Below are 14,366 nucleotides of genomic sequence, written 5' to 3'. Positions count from 1 at the left end.
GTGTAGAAGAAAATTAGTTATTCTCCACACATGACCCCTGTACCAACTCCACCACCAAAAATGACTTTTTAGCAAATTATTTTTGTGTACATAAAAGCTGCACCACTCTTAAATTATTTTTTGATTACAGAAATCAAATTCCAAAGTTCCATGCTGTATAACTCATAACATATAAATCAAACTAACAAATTATTAAATTAATTATATAAAGTTAATGTGAGAACTGAAAAACAATAGAGAAAAATACAGACCCAACTGATATCATTCAGTTATACGTTTTGATCACTTACTATGTGCCAGGTACTATTACGAGAACCAGGAATATTATCATATACAACACAAACCAAAAAAAAATCCCTGCCGTCATGAGGCTTCTATTTCCACAAGAAGGCTTGGGGAACAGGCAACAAATTTTAGATACATAAATCCTAAAGAATGTACAGGGAACAAATTATAAGAGTAAATTAAATTACTAGATTAGCCTCATGTTAATTTAAAGACAGCTCAACACTTGGAAAATTATTATTATTATACATAAAATACTCTAGTAAGAAAGGATAAAGCCACATGAGGACCCCAGTACCAAAACATTGTTAAAATTGAATGCATAACTCTTGTAAGATAAAACAAAATCTTAAACAGGAAATAAGATTATTTTTCTTTATATGACAGATAACATCTACTCCAAAACAGTAGCTGCTTCTATACTTAATAAAGACACTGAGGTTAAAATGAGATAAAATGCCAATTAATTTCAGTCCTATGAAGTAAAACATAAAATGGAAACAAAAAGAATAAACATTGCAAAATTATACATTAATTATTCATTGCACACCAATATTTACTCTAGATAATCTCCACGAAGGCAGGAATTTATTTTATCTTGCCCAAGATTTTATCTCCAGAGTCAAATATGATATATAACCCTGAGAAGTATTCAATAAACACAGTTGTAAATTTAATTAATTAAAGAGATAAGAGCCGTACAGTTACTTCCAGAGCTTCAGGGCCGGGCTCACACCTGAGCACTACAGCAGAGGGGTTGCACCTGGCCCTACCGGCTGAGAAGAAAGCCAAGGTCATTGCAGTAATGGATGCCGTGAAAGAAAACCAGGGCTCCCGGGAGTCTCAGAAGGTGGAGGAGTCCAACCCTCCTGCTGTGCAGCAGCCCACTGACCCTGCATCCCCCACTGTGGCCAACACACTGGAGCCCTTGGGGGCCAATGCTGGGGACAAGAATTCCACCAAAGCAGGCGATGATGAGCCGGAGTGTGAGGACGGCCTGGGCTTTGGCATTGGGAAGCTGGTGTGGGGAAAACTGCAGGGCTTCTCCTGGTGGCTGCCGCATTGTGTCTTGGTGGATGACGGGCCGGAGCCCAGCAGCTGAAGACACCCGCTGGGTCATGTGGTTCGGAGACGACAAGTTTTCAGTGGTGTGTGTTGAGAAGCTGATGCCGCTGAGCTCGTTTTGCAGTGCGTTCCACCAGGACACGTACAACAAGCAGCCCATGTACAGCAAAGCCATCTTTGAGGTCCTGCAGGTGGCCACCAGCCATGAGGAGAAGCTGTTCCCAGTGTGCCACGACAGCGACAAGAGTGACACTACCAAGGCCATGGAGGTGCAAAACAAGCAGATGACTGAATGGGCTCTGGGGAGCTTCCAGCCCTCTGGTCCCAAGGGCCTGGAGCCACCAGAAGAGGAAAAGAAGCCCTACAGAGAAGTGTATACGCACATGTGGGTGGAACCTGAGGCAGCTGCCTACGCACCACCTCCACCAACCAAAAAGCCCTGGGAGAGCACAATGGAGAAGCCCAAGGTCAGAGAGATCATCGATGAGCACACAAGAGAGCGGCTGGTGTACGAGGTGTGGCAGAAGTTCTGGAACATCGAGGACATCTGCATCTCCTGTGGGAGCCTCAACATCACCCTGAAACACCCCCTCTTCATTGGAGGAATGTGTCAAAACTGCAAGAACTGCTTTCTGGAGTGTGCATACTGGTACAACGATGATGGCTATCAGTCCTACTGCACCATCTGCTGTGGGGGCCGAGAGGTGCTCATGTGCGGGAACAACTGCTGCAGGTGCTTTTGTGGGGAATGTGTGGACCTCTTGGTGGGGCTGGGGGCTGCCCAGGCAGCCATTAAGGAAGACCCCTGGAACTGCTACATGTGTGGGCACAAGGGCACCTACGGGCTGCTGCAGCAGTGAGACAACTGGCCCTCCCAGCTCCAGATGTTCTTTGCCAATAACCACGACCAGGTATTTAACCCTCCAAAGGTTTACCCACCTGTCCCAGCTGAGAAGAGGAAGCCCATCTCAGTGCTGTCTCTCTTTGATGGAATTGCTACAGGGCTTCTGGTGCTGAAGGACTTGGACCATTCAGGTGGACCGCTACATTGCCTCTGAGGTGTGTGAGGGCTCCATCACAGTGGGCATGGTGCGGCACCAGGGGAAGATCATGTACGTCGGGGATGTCCGCAGCGTCACACAGAAGCATATCCAGGAGTGGGGCCCATTCGATCTTGTGATTGGGGGCAGTCCCTGCAATGACCTCTCCATTGTCAACCCTGTTCACCAGGGCCTCTATGAGGACACTGGCCTGCTCTTCTTTGAGTTCTACCACCTATTGCGTGGCATGCGGCCCAAGGAGGGAGATGATCGCCCCTTCTTCTGGCTCTTTGAGAATGTGGTGGCCATGGGCGTTAGTGACAAGAGGGACATATTGCGATTTCTTGAGTCCATCCCTGTGATGATTGATTCCAAAGAAGTGTCAGCTGCACACAGGGCCCGCTACTTCTGGGGTAACCTTCCCGGTATGAACAGGCTGTTGACATCCACTGTGAATGATAAGCTGGAGCTGCAGGAGTGTCTGGAGCATGGAAGGATAGCCAAGTTCAGCAAACTGAGGACCATTACTACAAGGTCAAACTCCATAAAGCAAGGCAAATACCAGCAATTCACCGTCTTCATGAATGAGGAAGAGGACATCCTATGGTGCACTGAAATGGAAAGGGTATTTAATTTGCCTGTCCACTATACTGAAGTCTCCAACATGAGCCACTTGGTGAGGCAGCGACTGCTGGGCCGGTCGTGGAGTGTGCCAGTCAACCGCCACCTCTTCACTCCGTTGAAGGAGTATTTTGCGTGTGTGCGAGGGACATGGGGGCAAACTGAGGTAGCAATACAAAGTTAAACAAACAAAAAAACACAAAACATAATAAAACACAAAGAACGTGAGGATGGAGAGAAATAACAGCACCCAGAAGAGAAAAAGGAATTTAAAACAAAAACCACAGAGGTGGAAATACCGGAGGGCTTTGCCTTGCGAAAAGGGATGGACATCATCTCCTGATTTTTCAATGTTATTCTTCAGTCCTATTTAAAAACAAAACCAAGCTCCCTTCCCTTCCTCCCCTTCCCGCTCCCTTTTTTCTTTTTTTCCCGGTCAGACCTTTTGTTTTCCACTGTTTTCAGAGGGGTTTTCTGTTTGTTTGGGTTTTGTTTCTTGCTGTGACTGAAACAAGGTTATTTCCGCAAAAACCAGTAACAGAAAACAGTAACAATACCTTGCAGAAGAAAGGTGGGAGAGAGGAAAAAAGGAAATTCTATAGAAATCTGTATACTGGGTTTTTGTTTGTTTGTTTTTTTACTGTATATCTTTTTTTGTCTCTAGCCTGATCAAATAGGAGCACAAGCAGGAGATGGACAGAGAGAGACATTCAGGTGGCCCCATTCCCTCCCTGCCACTGAGCTGTCATGCCCACACCATTCCTGGTCACGGAAAACAGAACCCAGTTAGCAGTAGGGAGACAAGAACACCACACAAGACACTTTTCTACAGTATTTCAGGTGCCTACCACACAGGAAACCTTGAAGAAAATCAGTTTCTAGAAGCCACTGTTACCTCTTGTTTACAGTATATATATGATAGATATGAGATATATAATATAAAAGGTACTGTTAACTACTGTACAACCCGACTTCACAATGGTGCTTTCAAACAGTGAGATGAGTAAAAACATCAGCTTCCACGTGAAAAAAAAAGAAAAGTTTAACTCCCACAAGAGAAAGTAAGTGTTGTGACTACCTTAATCATATCCAATTTTAAAGAATAATTTTTTCAAGATGATCTTAGCAATTGTACTTATTTATTTTTTGTCACCTTAAATTTTCCCACTAAAATAATAAAATAAAATGAAAGGAAAATTTTTATTTAAAATTATGTTCTAGGATGGCGCAGTGGCTCATGCTTGTAATCCCAGCACTTTGAGAGGCCAAGGTGATAAACCCTGTCTCTACTAAAAATATAAAAATTAGTGAGGCATGGTGGTGCAGGCTTGTAATCCCAGCTACTCAAGAGGTCAAGGCAAGTGAATCACTTGAACCAAGGAAGCAGAGGTTGTAGTGAGCTGAGATTGTGCCAGTACACTCCAGCATGGGCAACAAACAAAAACAAACAACTAACTAAAATAAAATAAAATTATTTTCTAAACTTTTTATTGATTTTAGAATAACAAGATATATAGCCTAATAATAAAAAGTAAAAAGTTTAATTTCAGAGATACTAAACTTTATATACTACAAAGAAAACAAATACATATTATATAAATATAAATAAACGATTTCATTAATTATATAGTAGGCCACAAAAACCAAGTAACTTTTAAAACACAGAAAGTGTATAGGCCCCATTTACTAACCAGAATGAAATAAAATTTAATTTTATAGAAAATAGCAAGAGGCTGGGCACAGTGGGTCACACCTGCAATCCCAGCACTTTGGGAGGCAGAGGTGGGAGGATCACCTGAGGTCAGGAGTTCTAGACCAGCCTGGCCAACACAGTGAAACCCCGCCACTACTAAAAATACAAAAATTAGCCAGGCATGGTGGCGCAGCCTGTAATCCCAGCTACACAGGAGGTAGAGGTGGAAGAATCACTTGAACCCGGGAGGCAAAGGTTGCAGTGAGCTGGAGTTTGCAGTAAGCCGAGATCATGACACTGTACTTCAGCCAGGGAGACAGGGCAAGACTGTCTCAAAAAGAAAATAGTCAGGGTTGAAAATACACAAAATGGATTTTTGTTAACTTTTAGAATAATTCTTAAGTCAAGAGAAATACAAAAATTTCATTTTGTAAATGTTTCTTTGGCCCAATAAATGTTTATCAATTTTCCTAAGGAAATAAGCCAGCAAGTAATCTTGTGCCTAATCATATACATGCAGTTATTTACTGCAGCATTGCTTATAACAAAAACTGGAAATACCCTATATTTCTGGCCAATATCATATTTATTAAGTACATTATGGTTTATCTGGAAATGCACAATAGTTAAGATCAGGGCATGAAAATCCAATAGACTTGAATGAATCTCAGCTCTGTCACTTCAAAGCTTAGACAAGTTACTTAGACCTGTGTTTCAGAGTAAGCAAATAATTCTCATAAATGATGGAATATTTATTAAGAATTTCAGCTGATTAATGTCAAAAGAATGACAGAATCACAAATCAGCCTTCTCTAATCTCACTTAAGGAAACAATTGATTTCAGATATGATAAACAATGGATGAAACCACTATGTTGAAGTTTGATAAAGAAATTTACAATGAAAAAATTAGGCTACTGCCACCTAAACCCACCAATCTAGGCATCACTAAAAGTGAGACAACTGTGAGGCAATTTTTTTTTTTGCCAAAACATGTGTCTATATATCTCATCAATGTTTTACAGCTAATGTCTATTTAAGAAAATGCAGAAAACAGGGCAAATTAAATGACACCACAAAGCAGCAGACATAATGTGGGATACTCTACAGGAAAAGATTCCCAGCTTCTTCCTAAGTCAGCACCAGCAGGAAGAGAAAAATGCAAGGGCAGTCTTCAGGACTCAAAGAAATAGAAGATAAACAAAAGTGATGTGTGTAGCTGATCTAAATGCAAATTCGAAAAAGTCAACTCTAAAGAGGCATTTTTAGACCAACAAGGAAATTTTATTATTGTCAAAGTTTTATGTAATACCAATGAATAATTGCTAATTATGTTAATATCATAATGGTATTGTGCTTTTATAAGAAAATGGCCATAACTTTTGAGATATGTGTAAAATATGTAGTAGTAAAATGATACGTATTTTAGAATTTGCTGCGAAATACTTTATCAAAAACAAAAAGATGAAGATGGTAAATTCTTAATGTTGAATCTACTTTCTGTATGTGTGCAAATTTTGTTAACAAAGTTTAAATGATGCAAGACAGGGCAGAAAAACTAAACAGACCGATTATTTTAAGAAACTGATGACATTATCAAAGAACTACTCTTCAAAAGAACGTAGACAATCATGTGCACTGGAGAAAGAACAGTCTTTTCAACAAATGATGCTGGATGGGTTGGAAATTCACATTTTTAAAAACACACCCTTGGCAGGGCGTGGTGGCTCACACCTGTAATCCCAGCACTTTGGGAGGCCAAGGCAGGCAGATTCTGAAATCAAGAGATCGAGACCACCCTGGCCAACATGGTGAAACCCTGTCTCTACTAAAAATACAAAAATTAGCTGGGCGTGGTAGCATGCGCCTGTAATCCCAGCTACTTGGGAGGCTGAGGCAGGAGAATTGCTTGAACCCAGGAGGCGGAGGTTGCAGTGAGCCGAAATCGCGCCACTGAACTCCAGCAGCCTGGCAACAGAGTGAGACTCCATCTCAAACAAAAAACAAACAAACAAAAAAAACCCACCTTTTACTCCTAATTCATAGCAGCCACAAAACTGAATTCCAGATATAAACATATGTATGCATGTGTATACATATACAAACATGTGTATGCATGTGTATATGTACAATGTTGCATGCAAACATATATGCACGTAAATATAAACAGTGAAACAATAGTGCTTTTAGAAGAAAACATAGGAGAATATCTCTATGACCATAGAGTAGACAAAGATTTCTTTTTTTGTTTGTTTTGTTTGTTTGTTTTTTGAGATGGAGTCTTGCTCTGTCGCCCAAGCTGGAGTGCAGTGGTGCGATCTCAACTCACTGCAACCTCCACCTCCTGGGTTCAAGTGATTCCCCATCCTCAGCCTCCTGAGTAGCTGGGATTATAGGTGAGTGTCACCACACCCAGCTAATTTTAGTGTTTTTTTAGTAGAGATGGGATTTCACCATTTGGCCAGGCTGGTCTCAAACTCCTGACCTCAGGTGATCCACCTGCCTGTGCCTCCCAGAGTGCTAGGATTATAGGCTTGAGCCACTGAGTCTGGCCAATTTCTTAAATAGTATACAGAAGCACTAATCATAAAGAAAAACAATTTATAAATTGACTCTATTAAAATGAAGAGCTTCTTTTAATCAAAAGGTACAATTAAAACATAAAAATGCAAGTCACAGAGTGGAAGATGACGTTTGTAAGAAACATTTCTAACAAATTACATGCATCAAAAGTATATGATGTCTTTTCAACAATTATCCAGAAAACCAGATATCCATATGCAATAGAATGAAGTTGGACCCTTACCTAACACCACATACAAATATTAACGCAAAATGGATCAAATATTTAAACATAACAGCTAAAACTGTAAGACTCTTAAAGTAAACATAGGGGAAAACCTTAATGACATTGGATTTGGCAATAACTTCTTAGATACGACACCAAAGGTACAGGCACCAAAAAGTAGACAAATTGAACTTTATCAAAGTCATTCTTAGATATAACACTAAAGGTACAGGAAACAAAAGAAAGAAATTGACAAACTGGACTTCATCAAAGTTCAAAACTTGTGCATCAAAGGACATTATCAACAGAGAAAAAAGGCAACTCACAGAACAAGAGGAAATACTTGCAAATTGCATATCTAATAACAGATTAATATCCAGAATATATAAAGAGCTACACCTTAACAACAACAAAAAACAATTCACCACCCAATTAAGAAAAGAGCAAAGGAACCGAATACGCATTTTTTCAAGAAAAGACATGCAAATGGCCAATAAGCACACGAAAAAAATGTTCAACATCACTAATCACTAGGGAAAACCAAATCAAAACCACAATGACAACCACTTTACATCTACTAGGATGGCTATTTAAAAACAAAACAGAAAACAAGGATTGGCATGACTGTCGAGAAACTGGAACACTGTGTGCTGCTGGTGGAAATGTAAAGTGGTATACAACTGCTGTGAAAATAGTATGGCAATACCTTAAACAATCAAACACAGAATTACAATTTAATTCAACAATTCCACTTTGCAGTATATACACAAAAGAATGGAAAGCAGGGATTCAAATAAACTTGCATACCAATGTTCACAGCAGATTAATTCACAGTAGGTAAAAGGGGAAACCACTAAAGTGCCCATGAAGGAGGATGAACAGATAAACAAAATACGGCATATACATACACTGAGATATTATTCAGACTTAAGAAGGAATGAAATTGTGACACATACTACAACATGGATGAACCTAGAAGACATTATGCTAAGTAAAACAAATAGACAGATATGAAATCATACCATTTATATGAAGTACCTCAAATTCACAGAGAAAGAAAATAAAACAGTGGTTACCAGGGACTGGAAGGAGAAAAGAATGGGGGGTTACAGTTTAATGCATACAGAGTTACTGTATAGGATGATGAAAAGTTATAGATACGGACAGTAGACATGCTTGCAAAGCAGTGTGAATGTACTTAATGCCAATGACTCTGGAAAGTCTTTGGAAAGTTTGAAAAACTGATTGACATTATTTTATATGCCAACTTATCAAGTCCATTCCTAGATATATACCTCACAGAAATGTTTACATATTCAGTCACCCTCCATATCCACGGGTTCTGCATCTGTGAACTCAACCAACAGCAAATCAAAAAGCAAAACTTGAATTTGCCATGCACAGAGTAGTACCTTGAATTCACAAAAATGAAGTGATGTGTAGTCATTGTATTTGGTGTAATCTAGAGATATTTAAAGTATGCAGGAGAATGTGCATAGGTTATTTGCAAATGCCACACCATTTTATAGAAGGGAATTGAACATTTGCAGAATGTTAAGGGTAGGGAGAGTGGATGGGTCCTGGAACCAATCCCTCATGGATACCAGGGGATAATTATAATCACAAAAAGACAAGCACAGCTGAACGCAATGAATGGCTCACACCTGTAATCCTAGCACTTTGGGAGGCCAAGGCGGGTGAATCACTTGAGATCAGGAGTTCAAGACCAGCCTGGCCAATATGGTAAAACCCCATCTCTACTAAAAATATAAAAATTAGCTGGGCATGGTGGTGTGTGCCTGTAGTCCCAGCTGCACAGGAGGCTGAGGTCCAAGAATCGCTGGAACCCAGGAGGCGAAAGTTGCAGTGAGCTGAGATCACGGCACTGCACTCCAGTTTGGGCAACAGAGCAAGACTCCAACAAAAAAAGAAAAAAGAAAACCAAGCATAAGGCTGTTCACGCAGCACTATTTATAGTAGTTAGAAACTGAAAATAACACAAACATCTATCCACAAGATAAATACATTTTTTATGATTAATCAATGGAATTCCACACAGTTATGAGGATGAAAAAACTAAAATATATTACACTATGGATAAATCTCAAAAACAAAAGGGCCCAGGTACAAAAGAGTATGTATTATTTGATTCTATTTATATAAAGTTCAAAAACAGGCCAAAGTAGCCTATGTGTCAAAAGAATAAGTACTCGTTAACTTTTAGAAGACAGTCATGACTGGAAGGGGGCAAAAGAGAGCCTGAAAAATATGGGCATATTACAAGATTTTAGGTGCTAGATACTGGAGTATGTATACTTTATAAATTCATTGAGCTAAACATTTACATTTTGTATATATGGTAAACTTCAAAATATTACTTTAAAAATAAAACTAGGCTGGGTGCGATGGCTCACGTTTGTAAATCCCAGCACTTTGGGAGCTGAGGCAGGCAAATCACAAGATGAAGAGATCAAGACCATCCTGGCCAACATGGTGAAACCCATCTCCACTAAAAGTACAAAAAGCATCTGGGCATGGTGGCACATGCCTATAGTCCTAGCTACTTGGGAGGCTGAGGCAGAATAATTGCTTGAACCTAAAAGGCAGAGGTTGCAGTGAGCCAAGATCATGCCACTACACTCCAGCCTGGCAACAGAGCAAGATTCTGTCTAAAGAATAAATAAATTAATTAATTAACTAATAAAAATAAATAGGCCGGTCACCGTGGCTCACGCCTGTAATCCTAGCACTTTGGGAGGCTGTGGCAGGCAGATCACAAGGTCAAGAGATCGAGACCATCCTGGCCAACATGGTGAAATCCCATCTCTGCTAAAAATACAAAAATTAACTGGGCGTGGTGGCATGCTCTGGTAGTCCCAGCTACTTGGGAGGCTGAGGTGGAAGAAGCACTTGAACCTGGGAGGTGAAGGTTTCAGTGAGCTGAGATTGTACCAGCCTGGCAAGACAGCAAGACTCGATCTCAAAAATAAATAAATAAACTAAACTAAAATAAAAAATAATGAGGAATTAAAAGGAACTGAGAACATTTACTACCCATAAGGGCATACTAGATAACTTGGACCAAATCTCCTAAGAAGGAATACTAGAAAAAAAATGAATATTTTTCTTTAATTACAAGAGAGCATCAAAGACTTACAGTTTCTGGTCCAACAAGGTAAGTGCCTAGAAACTGTCACTCTCATCCTTAAAACAAGAAAAAACTGAACAAACTGAACACTGACAATTGTTCTTAGCCATCAGAGAATTGAAGTCAGAGGGTAAAATGCTGGCCCCAAAACTGAAGAGAATTTCATGTCAACTTCATGTGTCAACTTGACTGAGTCATGGGGTACCCACACATTGGTCAAGCATTATTCTGAGTGTGTCTGTGAGGGTGATTCCAGATGTGATTAACATCTCAGTCAACAGACTGAGTAAGCAAACCTAGCTCCCTAATGTGGGTGGACCTCGCCCAATCAACAGAAGACATGACTAGAACAAAAGGGCTTGGTAAGAAAGAATGTCTCCTTCCTGACTGCTTGAGATAAACATTGGTCTTTTCTGGACTTTGGACTTGGACAGAAACATTGGCTTTTCTTGGGCATGAAGCCTGCCAACTTTTGAACTGAAACTTATACCATAAGCTCTCCTTTGTACTCAATCTGGAACTATACTATTAGCTGTCCTAGATCTCCAGCTTGCTGATGAATTGATAGATTCAGAGGAAATTCACTTGAGAGTTTTAAAACTCTGAAGGAGCTAAGTTTGGCGGCTCATACCTGTAATCCCAGCACATTGGGAGCCCAAGGCGGGCAGATCACTTGAGGTCAGGAGTTGAGGTCAGGAGTTGAGACCAGGCCTGGCCAACATGATGAAACCCCATCTCTACTAAAAATACAACAACAAAAAAAAATTAGTTGGGCATGGTGGAAGGTACCTATAATTCAGGCTGAAGCAAAAGAATCGCTTGAACCTAGGAGGCAGAGGTTGCAGTGAGCTGAGATCATGCCATTGCATGCCAGCCTAGGAGACAGAGCAAGACTTTTTTCCAAAATAAATAAATAAATAAACTCTGAAGGAGATGGGGAAATAGATAGTGGGTTTCCCACATTTTCATGATTTTTACCTCTAGGAGCATTGTCAGGTTGTTACTGTGAAGATCTAAAGAAAAATTCCCTTCTGCTTCCTGCAGGGGAGGGGCAAAGTGGCCATTCTAAATAAATCCAGAGCATTTTGTCCTCCTTAACAAAAGTCTGTGCTCAAGGGCAACTTTTGCTAGCCCTTAACCAACCTGGAAAAAGGGAAACACCCAACTTCAGCCTGCTGTAGACTTCCACATGGAGAAAGAAATATCAAAATCTCACACATTCTAGCCTTAAACATAGAAGAGAAATACCCAACTTGGGCTCAGGAAAAAGACTGAGAACTAATCTTAGGGCTATAGCATGCTGACCTTCCCCCAACACCTTGTCACCACATGGCTCAGGCTCTTATAAGAGGGGATTTTTATAGCTAAAGGAACTGCATGACTCAAATCCTACTTAAGAAAGAAGCTCTAGGAAAACCTAAAGGCAACAAAGGAAAGAAAAACAAACACACTAAAGGAAATTTTACCTCTGAAACGACAACTACAGCAAAGAGGAGACACAGCCTAACTTCTAACCAGATAAACATAAAGCCTTACATTAGAAGATTATCTATTCAGTTCCTTTTACTAATACATCATGTCTAGCCTTCAACAATTATGAAGTATGCAAACAAACAAACAGAAAATACAGTCTAAAGAGACAAAGCAAGCATCAGAACCAGAATAAGATATGGTAAGGATGTTGGAATTATCAGACCAGGAACTTAAAACAACTATGATTATATGCTAAGTCCTGCTCTAAAGGAAAATGTAGACAACATGCAAGAACAGATAAGTAATGTAAGCAGAGATATGGAAACTCAATGAGAGAAGCAAAAAAAAAAAAAAAAAAAAAAGCTAAAAATCAAAACCACTGTGAGAGAAATAAAAAATGCCTTTGATGGGTTCATCAGCAAACTATACGTGGCTGAAGGTAGAATCAGTGAATGTGAAGATATAGCAATAAGAACTTCCAAAACTGTATTGCCTAGAAAAAAAGACTTTAAAAATGAAAGAATTGCCAAGAACTGTGGGACAATTACAAAAGTTGAAACACATGTATAAGAATAATACCAGAAGGAAAATTAAGAGAGAAAGAAAATATATTTGAAGTAATAATGGCTTTGAATTTTTCAAAATTAATGATGGACGTCAAACCACAGACCCAGCCAGTGCAGAGAACACCAAATAGAATAAATATTAAAAATCTAGGCTGGGCACAGTAGCTCATGCCTGTAATCCCACCACTTTGGTAAGCCAAGGCAAGAGAATTACTTAAGCTCAGGAGTAGAAAGAGACACAGTTTCAACAAAAAATACAAAAAATTAGCTGACTATGGTGGCTTACACCTGTAGTCCTACCTACTTGGGAGGATTGCATAAGCCTGAGAAGTGGAGATTGCAGTGAGCCAAAAACTCACCACTGCACTCCAGCCTGGGCACCAGAGTGAGACCTTGTGTCAGGAAAAACAAAAACTAAAAACTAAAAAACTATACCTGGGCATATCATATCCAAACAGCAGAAAGTCTAAGAAAAAAAAAAACCAGAGGAAAAAACATCTTAACTGCAGAAAAATAAGATAAAATTGCATCACAATTCTCTTCAGCAACCAAGCAAGCAAGGAGACAGCAGAGTGAACTAAAGTTTTTAAAGAAAAAAAATAACCTCACCAAACTAGAATTCCGTATCCAGAGAAATTATCTTTCAAACGTAAAGAAGAAATAAAGACTTTCTCAGACAAATAAAAATTTAAAAAGGAGGAAACTAGTGAGCAGTAGACCTGCATTCCAAGAAATGTTTTTTTAAGAAGTTCTTCAGAGAACAGAAAATAATATAGAAACTTGGATCTACATAAAGGATGAATGTTAAGAGAAGGTATACATTGGTGTAAAACAAAGTATTTTGTCTTACTCCAAACTGATCCAAAAGAAAAGTTTCTTCAAAATGATAATAGCGATAATAAAGTTAGTTATAGCTTATGGATTAGTGAAATAAATGATAATATTATTATAAGGTAACACAAAAGGAGAATGGGGACACTGTTTGAAGGTCTTGGCACTACTCATGAAATGATAGAGTGCTATTTGAAAGTGGATTTACAGTGGTTGCAAATATATATTGCAGACTCTAGGGCAAACACAAAAATTGTTTAACATATAAGTGACATGCTAAGAGAGTTAAAAAAGAATCATATGAAATGCTCAATTAAAACCAGAGAAGGAAGAAAAAGGGCAGAAGACAGAAGGAGAAAGAGAAAACAAATAGAAACAATTACAAATATGATAGTCATTATCCAACTGTGTCAATCATCATTTGAAATACAAATGGTCCAGATATACCAGTTAAAAAACAAAGTAGCAAGTTGAATCTAATAATGTTTAAAAGGAATTATACACTATGACCAACTGGGATTTATTCCAGGCTCACAAGTGTAGTTCAACATTGGAAAACCATCAATGCAATCCACTGTGTCAACAGGCTAAAGAAAAAAAATCACATGATCACGTCAATAAATAAAGAATTCAAGACCCATTAACAATAAAAATTCTCAGCAAACTAGGAATACAGAGTATCTTATTCAACTTGATAAAGAAAGCCTACAAAAAACTACAGCTAACATCATTCTTAGTGGTAAGAAACTAGCAGTTTTCCCACTAATCAGGATAACTGCAAGGATGTCCTCTCTCACCAGTTTTTCAGCATTGTACTGAAAGTCCTAGATGATGCAATCAGACAAGAAAATGAAATA

The 14,366-nt window shown here is 39.3% G+C and overlaps 1 pseudogene; it reads left to right on the top strand.

Annotated features, from left to right (window-relative positions):
* Positions 1 to 4,437, top strand: LOC100390655 (DNA (cytosine-5)-methyltransferase 3A pseudogene; annotated as a pseudogene).
* The last annotated feature ends 9,929 nt before the right edge of the window (positions 4,438 to 14,366 follow it).

This window comes from Callithrix jacchus, chromosome 10, assembly GCF_049354715.1.
Source record: "Callithrix jacchus isolate 240 chromosome 10, calJac240_pri, whole genome shotgun sequence".
Lineage (NCBI taxonomy): Eukaryota > Metazoa > Chordata > Mammalia > Primates > Cebidae > Callithrix > Callithrix jacchus.
Note: the sequence above shows the minus strand (reverse complement) of the source record. Positions and strands in the feature narration are given on the sequence as shown.